Here is a 14,601-nt window from a genome sequence, read left to right as displayed (position 1 = left end):
ATTAATCTATGTTTTGCCACATGGCTGTGGCATGACCAGTCTGCTGGCATCTTGCTGCTCCTTTGGTGGCATCTGACATCTCCCCTCTTTCTCCTTTCTTCTCTCCATATATTTGCTTGGATTTCCAGCCTTCCTCTAAACTGCCTTGCTATAGGCCAATGTAGCTTTATTCATCAGCCAATCAAAGCAACACATTTTCACAGCATACAGAAAGACATCCCACAATATGGGACTCAGTTCCTGCTTAGGCCTGAAGAATCCCACAAGCCCACCCAATCTTGGGCAAACTCGTTATGAGAATTAATTCACTACCTGTGAGTTATGAGTTTGAGAATAAGGTTGCATCACCACAGATGTCTCCCTGGGCAAAAAAGCAAGTCAGTGAAGTTGCCTCTAGAGGAAGACATTCTTGAAAGAGAGCGCTAGGTACCCATGCTTGTCCTAACAGCAAGCCTAGTAGTTGAAAGAGTTTTGAAAACACAGTACTGTCTATTAGGTCTATTCCTATTCTCATGAACATTTCCACAGGATCAGAGAGGGCCTGGCTACTTGATTTTTCAATTTGTATGGCAAAGTAGAGCACAAAATGAGAAGGCAGAAAACAAAGGTGTGGTTTTTGTGAACTGAGAGAAACAGAATAGAGAATCCCAAAGGCTCCAGCAAGAGCTATAGAAAGCATGAGTTCTGTGGTTTGTGACTGAATTCTAGGCACGTGAAGCATTGTGCTTAGGTGGATCCTCTTGAGTAGAGCTTTCGGGAGTGTGTGTTATGAGTGTGACACCACAATGGTGCATTCCACATAGAATGGAAAAGATGACTCTGTGACCGAGTGAGGAACCCTTATTTGATGGACTGAATAGTGTGGGAGCTCTCACAGTAACAGACCCAGGACAAACTGGTATAATATGATGTGTAGTTGTAAGTGGGGCTTCTCCTTTCCAGTTTCCCTCTAGCTCGGATGCCACAACTCTAACCTCCTTCTTATGACCACTTCTGTGTCCAACCCAGGACCCTGAATGCCAGACAGAGAAGAGATTTCACAGGAATTCTGAATACAACAGTAGTGACCAGATCACTACTGCAGTGACCGAAATCCATTCTTCTGTAAAAGGCAGACATGGAAATGATTTTGGGGAAGGATGGTGACTTGACATTATTCTAGATAATAATAATTAGGGAACAGGGAACATGCCCTCCCTAATCATCCTAGTGGAATATTTTGGAGCAAAATTATTGCATAGAGTGTAACTTCTTGGAAAAGAATCAGGGTGTAGGTGGGCTCTATTATTCAGTGGTCCTAACCTACGTGAAAAAATCACCAACGTAAGTCCTGGGACTTTTCCAGCTCCCAAATGAAGAACTACTGTTCAGTCACACTGCTTCTTCTTACAAGAACCTCTGAAATAGTCTAAAACAGTTGACTTTTTTTTCCCATTTACTCTACTTTTGGTAGCTGTGTGTCAACATTTTCCCTGGAGGACTACTTTATACCCAGATTTCTATTCATGTACAATGTTCCTACGGAGTTGCCAGCTTCGGAGAGATACATCATCATATAGCCCTGGATAATTAGAAAACTACTTTGTTTTGACCACTGTGTTTGATCCAGAAATGAGCACATAACTCATTAGAATTGAGGAGATACATAACTCATTGGAATTGAGGAGATACATGGAGGCAATTGCTGGAGCTTCTGAGAAAGGAATTCCTCCCAGCCATTCTCCTCGGTGGTTTTATGTAGTTGTCAACTGGTCACGAAGGAGAGCCAAGGCAATGTGAAAAAGAGGGGGTTTCTGACTCTGAGGTTATTGTGAGTTCCCTGTAACACCTCATCATGGAGTAGGATTGGTTTTGTGCAGGTGCACCAGGTCCTAGAACACAATGGTATGCAGTTTTTGCTATTTCTGCCGTGTTGTGAATCTTAATACAGTTTTCTCTTTGGACTTGTGTTTTTCAAGAGAATCCTACAGGAAAGAGGGACATGCATTTGAACAGGACATGTAATCGGAATGCCTGCCATTCCTCACCACTGTTTGCATGTGACTTTCATGATGACTCATGGCACAGAACCCCAGGGGACCCCACAAGATGTCCAGATGTAGTATACAATGTGAAAGAAAAGGAAATCAGTTGTGTTCAGAGCTGCCTAAGTGGGTCCTGGCTGCCCCAGTGTCAGACTTTTTTCTGGACCAGAGCTTGCTTTGGATGCAGGGAGAAAGCAGTGGCCTTCTGAGGAACACAAAGGACAGAAGAGCTCTGCCCGGCGCTTTGAGTTGTTCCCCTGTAGTAGTCCACTGTCCTTCAACTCAACATGATGCCACAGAAGGAAAGAGAGAGGGCGGTCCACAGTTGCTGTTGCTTTAGTTACTGCTCATCGATAAATCTCGGCTGGAGTGTTGGTATAACGGGCATGTATCACGAACGACAGTCAAACAGTCGACGGAGTGTTCCTTGGGGTTCTGTTGTTCGGGTAGGAACGATAAACAGAGGCAGACACATGCACGTATGAGACATGAGATGTAAACTGTGGAACTTTTGTGTTTGGTATTTAAGTTCCATGCTCTGATATTGGTGTTTAAATGGGTGCTGCAGAGCCAGGCATGGTTCTGTGTGCCTGTAATCTCAGTGCTTGAGAAGATCAGGAGTTCAGGGCCAGCCTCAGCCACATATCAATTTTGAGATCAGCCTAAGGTACCTGACATCCTGTCTCAAAACAATGACACCACTACTGACACACACACACACACACACACACACACACACACACACACACACACACACAGCTCTCACTGCCCCCCATGGTGGTTCTGCTGTGTGTGTGTGTGTCTTTGACAGCACTCTGGGTGTCCATGTCTCCTTTTCTTCAGCGACAGCAGTAGGCTGGGCTTGGAGCCACTTGCGCCATCTTGCTTTTCTTATCTGGCTAAGGGACTACAGAGCGTGGGTGACAGGCGCTCACAAGAGAGCAGCAACTCATGCAAAAAAGCTCATCTCCGCAGGGGCGGTGACTTATCCAGGCTACATCACTGGAGTTTCTTGAACAACTTCCAGGCTTTCTCACCAATTGTTTACCTCTTATATCACTTCTGAGAAAGCAGTCTCATGAATCTTGTGAGCCAAGAGAGAATATTCCAAGCTTGAAGAAATTACCACATAACACCAGCATCATTATTTTGTGCTCAGTATATCAAGGTGAATTTAAAATAAAATGCCAGTTTCATACCCACAAGTATGATACAGCAGTACCATAATAACATTTTAACAATAATATCTAACAATAACAGTCTAAGATAATATCCTTTCTAACAGTCAAGGTACATACTGTGTGACAAACAGGAGGGTAGCCTATACAGTGTAGATGCATTGGACAGTGGAGTGATCCATGTGAGGGCAGATGGGATGGCCCAGAGTCTCATCACACTGCCCAGGAAGGCACCCAAGTTAAAACTTACAAATTGTTTATTTCCATTAAAAACATTTTTGGGTCGTGGTTGACTGCAAGTAACTGAAATCACAGAAAAATGTCACTGTGGATAAGGGAAGAGTAAGTAGAAGTTTTCAGCAGGGATGTGATGCAGCCTACATTAGTATGTCCCAGTGGTATGGACTAATAAATTCCACTTTTCCTTACAACCATTAACTCAGAGATGTGGTATGTTCTACTTCTCTAAGTACATGTGGCTGTAGAGCACCATGGTTGTGCGGTGAGCGCTTCACTGTATTCTGCGTCCACATGTGACTTGGGGATTTCGTCATTTAAAATTCGCATTGATGGAGACCAGTTCCCAATGCTGTTCCTTATGATCCACTCCAGCATTCTGCTACTAATAGACAAAATATATACAATGCTCTTAAGTAAACTGATGCTTGTAGAAAAAAAAAAAAAAAAGCAAGCAAAAACCAAAACTCTCTTCACATGTCATCTATGAGACCCAGAAAGTATCAGTGTTACCGGAGAATCAGGTACCCACCCTTTTGTTTTCACAGAGAATAAAAGAAGCACTTGGGGAGTCAGGAAATAAACAACCAGAAGCTATAGCTACCAGAGCGCAAATGAACTCCTTTCCCTTCTACTTCATGCTGCTCACCTCCATTTCTCACAGGACAGAGGTGAAGGGTGGAGTTTTGAGTCCTGGGTTAGTTTGCTTGTTTCATAAAATCTCTTCTCTTGGGCAGCCTTTGTGTATTTTTTAAGCAAAGGATTGTTTGAATAAAATATGCACTGGTATATCAAGGTGCCTGGGTGAGTGGAAGCTAGCAAAGTCAGCGCTGTAGAGTTTTTTCCTGGTTAAGAACTTCTAAAAGATGTAACTGATGCAAATGAATTCATTTCTCATTCAGAGAAAAAAGAAGTCACAAATGCTACAATCTAAACTGAGGTCTTGGAGATGTGACTTCAATTACAGTATGGCTGAGGTAATCAATAATTACACAAGGCAACTTCTCTAAGGCAATGATGGGCTTCAGAATCAGATTGGGATTTGAAATTTAGAATACCTCCACCCATCCCTGGAGTTAATTCCACATTCATGGCATAGAATTTTGTCTCGAGAACTAACAGGCAGCAGAAATAACACAATTTTACTTGCACAATTTTCTAAGCAGGAATCACGTACTGAGTGGATGGATATTTTTTATTTATTGAATGTTCTCAGCATTTCTCATTGGTGTCTCCAAGCAGCAGATCTAAGATCAATAGGAAGGCATACGGTTGCAAGATGGGAATGAAAAATGAGATTAAGAGTAATGTTTGTGAAAATGCAAAGATACACGTTCGGGAGGCAGGCTGTAAGACCCAGGCCTTCTCATCTTCTCTTTTCTTCTTGCATGAGAATGTCAATGCTGTGGCCCCTTTGACAAAACTTGCCTGGGTACAGAGGTGGCTCGGTGGGTAAGGGGGCTGGCTCCACAAACACGAGGAGCTGAGCTCACATTCCCAGCATCTATGTGAAGCTGGTGTTGTAGAACACATCTGTAGTGCTGAGCGAGGGAGGGGAGACAGAGACTCATGGGCCAGCCCGTGAGCTGAGAAGGCAACCTCCAGGTACACCAGTGGGAAACCTTGTCTCAAAAACATGGAGTGGGGCTTGGAAGGAAGGCTCAGTCGTTAAGAATACTAGCTGCTTCTTTAGAGGATTGAAGCTCAGTTGCTAGCATCCGTGTTGGGTGTCTTACAGCCCACTAACTCTAAGACATCTGATGCCTTCTTCTGGCCTCTGTGGGCACCCACACAGTCATAGAATGTGCGTGCACTCATGCACACACACATGCAGATATACAAATACACGATAATAAAATAAATCATTAAAAATAAGTAAGCTGAGGAGTGACAGAAGATACCTGACATCAATCTCTGGCTTCCATATGAGCATATCTAGACAAGCATACCCACACACATATGTGAACATGCATGTATAACACATACATACACACTCACATGCACATATGCATGTGTGCGCGCGCACACACACACACACACACACACACACACACACACACACACAGACTTGATCCGAAGTAGAGAGAAATAGGGCCAGTGAGGTGGCTCAGCAGGTAAAAGCGCTTACCATGCAAGCCTGACAAGCTGAGTTTGACCCTGGAGCCCACATCCAAGCTCAGAGTAGTGGTATGCATCTGTCATCACAGCTACATAGGGACTGGAGATAGGAGAATTGCCTGGAAGCTCAACAGCCAGGTAGGATGGAATGTACAACAGCAGAAACCAAAAAGAGAGACCCAGTCTTAAAATAAGGTGGAAAGAGAGAACGGGAGAAAGACAAGGCACTGTGGGAGCTAGACACACTGACAAGACTGCTTGGATTTCCCACCTGGCTCTAACCTGCCTTGCCATTGGCAAAGCAGCTTTATTCATCAACCAATGAGAGCAACACATGTTCACAGTGTACAGAAGGACATCCTACATCAGTCTCCAGGGGAACTGGTAATTAACTAGGCAGGGGGTAGGATCAGTGCTCTGACTGCAAAGTAATGTGGCTATATTTTGAGTTTTCATTTCTTATGAATATATAAATATATCCAGATAAATGGTTCCTTTTAAAAGCATCACAATAACTTCTTCTTAGTGTGTGTGTGTGTGTGTGTGTGTGTGTGTGTGTGTGTGTGTGTGTGTGTGTGTATTCTTTTCATTCTTGGAGCTAATGAATGTCTGTCTTTTGTACTTCAGAAATTGCAAGACACCATTGAGTGCTCATTGAGTGGATAATGCCACAACTCAGGTGAACCTTTCCACTCCCCCCTCTCTCCCCTCCTCTTCCCCCTCTCTTCCCTCCTCTTCCCCCTCTCTTCCCTCCTCTTCCCCCTCTCTTCCCTCTTCTTCCCCCTCTCTCTATCATAAGTGCTGTAATCTAAACTAAGATGTTTATGGATGTGTCTTCCGTTACGGAATGTGCAAAGCAATTAATAATCACAGAAGGGAACAAGTCTAATGCCCAAGCCTAGGATAGAGATCCATGTCTGCCCCTCTCCTTCCCTCCCTTCTCATCTCTCCCTTTCTTCATCCGTTGTCTCTTTCTTCCTCCATCCTTCCCTCCTCATAGTATTTACCATAGCCATAGGAAGCAAATTAGGATAAAGGGTTATGATTCCCAACTTAATGCCATATAAATGTCAGGGAGGTAACCTGGTTTTTAAATGGCACATATATTTTTAGATAGTTTCTTAAAAACATTTTTTTTGCATATATTTAAGTTCCAGAGAGAGTGCTTTGGCACAATTTGGGAGATAATCAATTTGGTAATCATATGCAAATTTTGGTTTATAGAATCAACAAGCCATTGCTCACAGTACACATTCCTCTGTGACCATAAATGACTTTGAAGGAAGAGTGCCTCTCACTCACCACTGCAGAGAAATCTCCAGTGCACACTCAGCACAGTGAAACCTAGGAATGGCTGAGAAATCAATGTCTGGCTGGTTCCATTCTTCATAGGCTTATGAGAACAGCGGCACCAAATGCTCATAATGGAAACGTTCTGTTTTCTGATGAATTCATCTTGCCCCTCCTTCTCTCCCTCTCTTTTTCTTTCCTACCTAACTTCCTTCCTTCCTCCCTCCCTCCCTTCCTCCCTCCTTCCCTCCCTCTTTCCTTCCTTCCTTCCTTCCTTCCTCCCTCCCTCCCCCCTCCCTCCTCTCCCTCCCTCTTTCCTTCCTTCCTCCCTCCCTCCCTCCTTTCCTTCCTTTCTTCCGTTTTCAATATTCTATTCCTAGAACACGGCTTCAATCCAAACAGCTAGATTAGTATAGAAATCATGTAACTTTTGTCACAATTGCCAATTGAGGAAGTGAGAAGACTTCTTAGTCCTAGTTATTCAAACACTCATCCATTTCAGCTGATTCAGTAAGTAGGGGATCTCTCTCTCTCTCTCTCTCTCTCTCTCTCTCTCTCTCTCTCTCTCTCTCTCTTCTCCTCAGGGGCCATCAGTTATCAATAGCTCCTCAGTTGGGGGTGCGACTTCATGACCACCTCCCTTATCCACGCTAAGATTTTGCCCAGCTTGATCTTATTCGGGCTTGTGCATGCTGTCACAACCACTCTGAGTTCATATGTGCAACTGCCCCATTGTGTCTAGAAAACAGTTTTTCTGTCTCTCCACCACTATTGGTCCTTATATTCTGTCAACTTCCTCTTCCATGATGACCCTTGTGAGGAGGGGCTGTGATGTAACAGTATTTAGCAATGAGCTCGTCACAATCTCTTGTTGTCTGCTTATTGACTCAGTTGTGGGTCTGTGTATTAATCATCATCTACTGCAAAAAGAAGCATCCCTGATGGGGGTTGAGGGTATGCTCATCTTTGAGAAGAAGACTAAGTCATTAGGAGTACATTTAGCAGAAGAGTAGTAGTAGCTTCTCTCCTAATGCCTATGATCTACGCAGCCATAATTTCTTGACCCTGTTGACACTGCCAGGCACAGGTTCTGTCTTACGGAGCAGGTCTTACATAGGATCAAAACGTGGTTGTTGACTCTCGTAACATCTGTGCCAAGGTTGCACCGGTGGGCACATCGTGGCAGGACATTTTGTTTTGTTTTGTTTTTTTGTTTTTTGAATGTCTGATTTCCTGTGACTTAGTTTTGACATTGGATCTTCCAAACACATGTTAAAACTATACTATGGATAAATGCTTGTCAAGAGCCTAAATTGTATACATTACTAGCACAATGATACCATTTATAGCACAATAAAGTCCATTTTTTTGGGCTAGGAAGTGGATCACTAGGTAAAGTGCTTGTCACACAAGCTTTGGGGACCTGAGATTGTTGTCAGGTATCTTCCTCTCTCTTACTTTTGATACAGTGTCTCTCACTGAACCTGGAGTTCACTGCAGCACAAATCTTAAAAGTTCTTATTAATAAAATCAAACCCGGAGTCAGGTATTGGGTTAAAGCTGGAAGATCAGAGAAGCAGAACAAGCCACAGCTTCCTCACCTCGCCAGTTCCTCAGCTGATCCTGTTTCCTCAGACTGGAAGCTTCTGAGTCCTCATCCGGAATGGGTCTCTGCTGAACTGTTGCTAAAAGCCTAAAAGCTTAATTAGCTCTAGTTCCTGGTTTTCACGCCTTATATACCTTTCTGCTTTCTGCCATCACTTCCTGGGATTAAAGGTGTGAGTCACCATGCCTGGCTGTTTCCAGTGTGGCTCTGAACTCACAGAGATCCAGATGGATCTCTGCCTCTGGAATGCTAGGATTAACGGTGTGTGTGCCACCATTTTCTGGCCTCTGTATCTAGTGGCTGTTCTGTTCTCTGACCCCAAATAAGTTTATTAGGGTGCACAATATTCTGGGGAACACAATATCACCACAGTTCACTGATTGTCTAAACTGGTCAGTCAGTAAATGTCCAGGATCTTCCCTTCTCTGACTTTCCAGCACTGGGACTGCTGTTGGGTGCTGGGAGCCCAAGGCAGGTCCATATTCATGCACAGGAAGTCCATTACCCTGTGACCCATCTCCCAAGCCCATGAGTGTCCTTCAAATGAATCTGTCAGATTATGTCTTCTCAGAGGAACCTTTTCCAAGGTTGCACTCAGCAGGTATTGTAACAGCTGCTTATCTACCCCCCCCTCTCCATCCAAACAAGAACATAGGTCAAAACCATTAGAATACCTGACAAATATGCAGATCCCAGTTTACTTTTTATTAAGATGGTTGTGTAGAAGGACAGATGAATTTAACAACTGTTCATTAAGACAGGAAATAAGTTAACTCTATGAAGGCTCTCACTGTTTTAAGGAACTCATGGAAACATTTAATGGGCAATCAAGGCCTCATTTTGTTTCTTTGTATCTTATGAAGGATGTCTTATGGTGAGTATCTGTGGGATGCTTAACTCCATCCATAATCTAATTATGAGGAGGAAGGCGGAGAAGGCCTGTTAATTGTGTATCTGGAGACAATCCAAACTCCACCGGGCTAAGAAATTCTATGTTGAACCAACAGGGAATTTGTGTTCTGATAAGTGAGATTTCTGCATCTTCATCTCTTCTAGCATGAGAATTGGATGCATTTTGGGTTTAATATCAAGGTGATTGTTATTACTGGATAAATTTTTGTTAGGATTAACATAATTGGGAAAGACAGATGCTTTTAATTTTGCTGATTTAATAATAAGAAAAATATTAATTGATACATACCCACAAATTACTTGGGAGCAGAGATGATATCCAGTAAACATTTGCTGACTGAGGGAGAAGAAAAATAGTTGGTGACTAATTTGCATTGAATAACCCATGTTTAGGGATCTTTAGCGCATGCTGGGATATTTTCAAGGGCTAAAATAATGTAGACTATACCCCTCCTGTTTTGCAGATGTGGAGGTTGAATCTCTGTGATGACAAAAAGTTCATCAAAGGCTGCCCAGCTACTACTAGTTGGGGACTTGGTTCACATCTGGCCTTGTTTGATTCTTAAGCTGAGGTCCTTTCTGTCTTCTCAGCTTTCCCCAGAAGTCTATGAAGAAGATTGTTCCTGTGAAGTTAGAAGGCTCTGAGTATATGTTTAGTGATACACAATGCATGTAATGAAGCTTTTCATAAGCCCATTAGGAATTAAGCCACCCTTAAAAAATTAAATCCATCATTTGCTGTTGGCTCTTTTCTTCTTCTCTAATAACTCTATTGGGAATATTTGTTTCACTGGGTCAGACTGGTGGTTAGAGGTCTTTGAAGTTTACCAGGTGAATACTTGGTCTTTAACTCTGGGCAAACCAAATCAACTCCTTGGATCTAGATTTCATTTATAAAATAAAAGCATGGCCAGATATTCCTTAACATTTTCTTGAAATATGAATTCTTGATGATGGAAGATTTTACATAAGCAAAGCTTCAGGGGTATCTGGGCATTGGGCATCACTTTGTTTCCTACAGACACCCCAAATTCAATGTGTGAAAATTCTCTCCTGTAGTGTCTACCCCTCCACCCTCCCATGTTTATCTAGTTAAGCAGCTTTAATAGTCACTGAGTTTCTTAAGTCAGAGGCCTGATAATGCTCCTTGACTTTTTTCCTGTGCCACCTGCACGTCCGAGCAGTGGTGCTTTCTGATTAAGTATGCCATCTTTCCGTGTTGAACTCCGAGTCATGGCTGTCCTTGGGAAAGTAACTGGACATCTCTGTGTTTCAGATTTCAGATATATAATGTGTGGCTAATAATTCCAAGGTCAAAATTTATGGTAAAAGTTCTAAGAAACAATTTAGTGCAAGTAAGGCCCAATGCATGCTTTCCACCAATTACCTCATCTTTGGCGCTCTGATTTGTGTGGCTCTCTTGGTCTCCATGCTAGGCAGTACCACCATCAGCCAGGGACCTTATTGCTCAGGTTTACATTGCACGAATTACCCAGCTAGCCCCTCAAATGACTATCTAGTTTCTGTCAGGTTCTCCATTAAATTCCCGACTGAGTGATCTTTCTGAAACACAAACGTCTCATGCTGTTTGGTCTGGAGACTTGTAACTGGTTACAGCAATGGGCAGCCATTTTCACAATAAGCGGTGACCTTTGCTTCCCATTTATGTGTCTGGCTTATGCTGCTTCCCAAGTTTACCTGGAATGCTTTGGCCTCCACCCTTCTGTTTCTCCAGGACAGGAGTGCTGCCCAAACTTTTGGCTTCTTTGGGCCACACTGGGTGATGAAGAATGATCTCTGGCCTCACATCACTCTAGAAGATTCTTACTTAACCCAAAGCCTAAAGTCCCACAGTCACAGTTTTATTACCAATGCAACATAAAAACCTTGCTGTCTTTGGGGAAGACATGGTGCTTATTGCACTTCCTTTGAGTTGAGATGGTGCCCCATGACTGTCCCAGACAGAATATAAGGTAGGGATGTTGTGTGGCCTTAAGTTAGGGCACAAGCAAAACAGGTTTTCTGCCTGGATTATTTCTTTCCTGGAAGGCTTGTTTGTGGATCCCAGCTCCTAAGCACTCACAAAACTTGAAAGTGTACATGTAGATAGGATAAAGAGTCTCACTGGCAGAGTGTCTTAGCTGACAGCCAGTGTTAACTGTAGGCTGAGATTCTATCAATCATCTATCAGTCTATCTGTCTATCTATCATCTATCTATCTATCTATCTATCTATCTATCTATCTATCTATCTATCATCTATCACCTACCATTCTATCATCTGTCGTGTATCTATCTGTCCATCCATCTATCATCTCTCTGTTCTATCTATCTTCATGTTTCTTCATTACTGTCTCTAACTGTATATATCTCCACAATCATCCCTGCCTTCATGGACTACATGTTCTCTATATCCTCGAGGTCACATGTACAGCTTGAAGTTGCTACAGTGAAAAAATTGCTTTTGCTCAGGAAGAAGAGAGACCTTGGGAAACTATCCCTAAGGTGAAAATTAACTTACGATTTAGCATGAATTAGAAGAGAAAGCTTGATGGAGAGAATCCCTTTGAGCTTTTTCCACCTGCTTGTCTTGCCTATGAACTTCATGGCTAGTTATACACCAAGCGTCTTTGTTCTTCTAAACCTTGCCTCTATGCTGCATATGGCAATCTGGGCCAGCCGTCTGGGATGTGACTCTGGCTTGAAGAATAACGTTGAAGTTTCTAGCACTCCCTGTCATTGTGGGGAGCAGACTGTTGTCGAAGTGTTATTATTAATGAGAATTACTGCTGGACAGCTTGAACTGGAGGATAATTTATTCCCTGCGAACTTCTAATTGCAGCAAAGCAGTTCATTCACCGTGGCTGCTTGTTGCTGCTTTTCAACCACACTCTGCAGCAGTGAAATCAGGCAGAGCCCAGGCTATGGGGGAAACAGAAGTCTGGTTTCTGGAGACACAGTGAATTGGGTCAGGAAGATTTAATTAATGTAAGAAACACTTGAGAAATAGAGAAAAGCCATCTGGCGTGCTCAGGGGACTACCATCAATTCATAACAATCAAGGTACCTACTATGTGCAGGGCATACTGTCAAAATTAAATGCCTACCTCTGAATGACCACTACCTGCTCTCAAGTTTAAAGCTGTTTTCTCTTTTCTGTCATTTCTGATAGAGACATCCTTCCCTTATGTTAAATTCAGTGTGTCTTTCTATTCTTTTCTTCACTTTTCTATGATGGATCCTGCTGGGGAAATGCAAACTGCCACGATGACATGTATGTTTCTTTTGTAATATCTTGGATGGCAAAGGTACCCCTTACTTTAGCCAAATCCCTACTTCCCATGGACTCCGATTTTTCCTTCAGCTTTTATCTGTGGTAGAATTATAGAATTGTTGCCTTGCTTTTCACTTAAGTGCCATTAAATGTGTTCCTGACTTGCTGTTACCATGGTAATAGACACTTGTCATAGGCTGTGGACTCATTGCTGTGTTTATTTAAGTTTGGCCACTTGTGGTTTCATAAGCCTGAGAGCGCCTGACTTTCATCCAAGAGATGGAATCAGAGCCAAGAGGTGGATTCCAATGCGTCCATGATGGAGGATAAATGAGGGTTTGAGGGTCTGGAGGTTCAGTGATTAAGAGCATACATACTGCTCTTGTGGAGGACTGGAGCTTGGTTCCTCACACCGGCGTAAGACAGCTCACAACCCTGTGCTGACTCCTCTGAGACTATGTAAGAGCCGATGGTGGCTCTGATTGCTAAGTGAACGAACACCAAGAAATGGAACAGTGTTGTATGCTCTCAGGAAACTGCAGAGGGATCTTCATAATTATGGGTCAGACTTTGGGAACATTTATTTATTGCAAATTGCGCTTTTTAAAGGCAGTTTAGAATCCGTTTGTAGTACAAACATCCATCCAGTTTTGATGGCAGAACTGAAAGTATTGAAAGAACTCATTTTGACTCCGAGGTCCTTTCTCCCACTCTAGTCAGTTGGAAGAATCTTCAGTGGGGTGCAGCTGACTATCAGGAGTCTGCATGGGAACAGCATAATGATTCATAGGGGTGCTGACTGAGGAAGACATTAGTGTTTTGTCAGGATTCCTGTAAAGTGTATACATTTGAAAGACATTATAAGATACTTCTCTGTTAGCAATATAAGTAAGGATAGAAAGTGGATCAGGTACATTTTGCACTCACCCACATAGGATAGATAATGGAATATTTTCTCTGAATTTGTCAAATGCAAATGGACTAGACATTGTTGATGTATTTATTGCTTGTGTATGTTGTATATAGTTATTGTACTTATTATATATAGTTTTTCTTATTAGTTATAACTTTATTATTATTTTTTATTTTTATTAGACAAAAGGGGAAATGTAGTGATATTTTGTTTTGAAATGTGGTAATATTTTATTTGTATGTTAGTAAATGAAGTTTGTCTGGAGATAAAAGGGAATAGCAAGCCATTTTAAGGTAAACAAACACAAAAGTCAGGCAGTGGTAGCACACGCCCTTAATCCGATCACATGGCAAGCAGAGTCTCTGTGTGTTCAATGACACACTAGGGAACAGCCAAGCATGGTGACACACACCTTTAATCTCAGTACCAACCATAGAGACCTGGAGGTCTGTACAGACAGACAGTGACAAGGAAGTGAGGTAGCTGGGCTAGAGCCAATGAGAGGACAGAACAGCAAGACAATAAAAGCTTGGGAAGCTACGGTGGTGTGGTGAGTTAAGGCTAGCTGATGGCTTTCACTATTTCCCTGATCTCTAAGGCTTTCACTACTATGCTTATTTGGCTCTGTGTTTCTTATTTAATAAAACCATTTAGAAATTCGTCTATAGATTCCTATCCATGTCATGGCATTCCTCTCCTTGTGCCCTTTTGATAGCAGAGAATGCTTTATCCATGAGTGTTGATCCAATGTTGGTGATGTTTAGAGTGTTCTTTGTGAAAGCAGCTGTTGCCCTGTGGAACAATAGTGTACCTTTCAAGTCTTGTCTGTGAAAAACTACTATTTCTGTAACTCTGCTGAAAATTTATTTTTATTTATTCATTTATGTGTATGCATATATGGTTGGCATTTGTATATGCTTGTGTGCGTGTGTTTGTGCCCGCATGTACCCATGTGCATGCACACACATGTGTGCACAGGTCATGCATATGGTGGACAGAGGTTGATATCAGGAGACTTGCTTGACTGCTCTCCAATTTTTTGAGACAGTG

This window comes from Peromyscus leucopus, chromosome 3, assembly GCF_004664715.2.
Source record: "Peromyscus leucopus breed LL Stock chromosome 3, UCI_PerLeu_2.1, whole genome shotgun sequence".
NCBI lineage: Eukaryota > Metazoa > Chordata > Mammalia > Rodentia > Cricetidae > Peromyscus > Peromyscus leucopus.
This window is presented reverse-complemented; position numbering follows the sequence as displayed.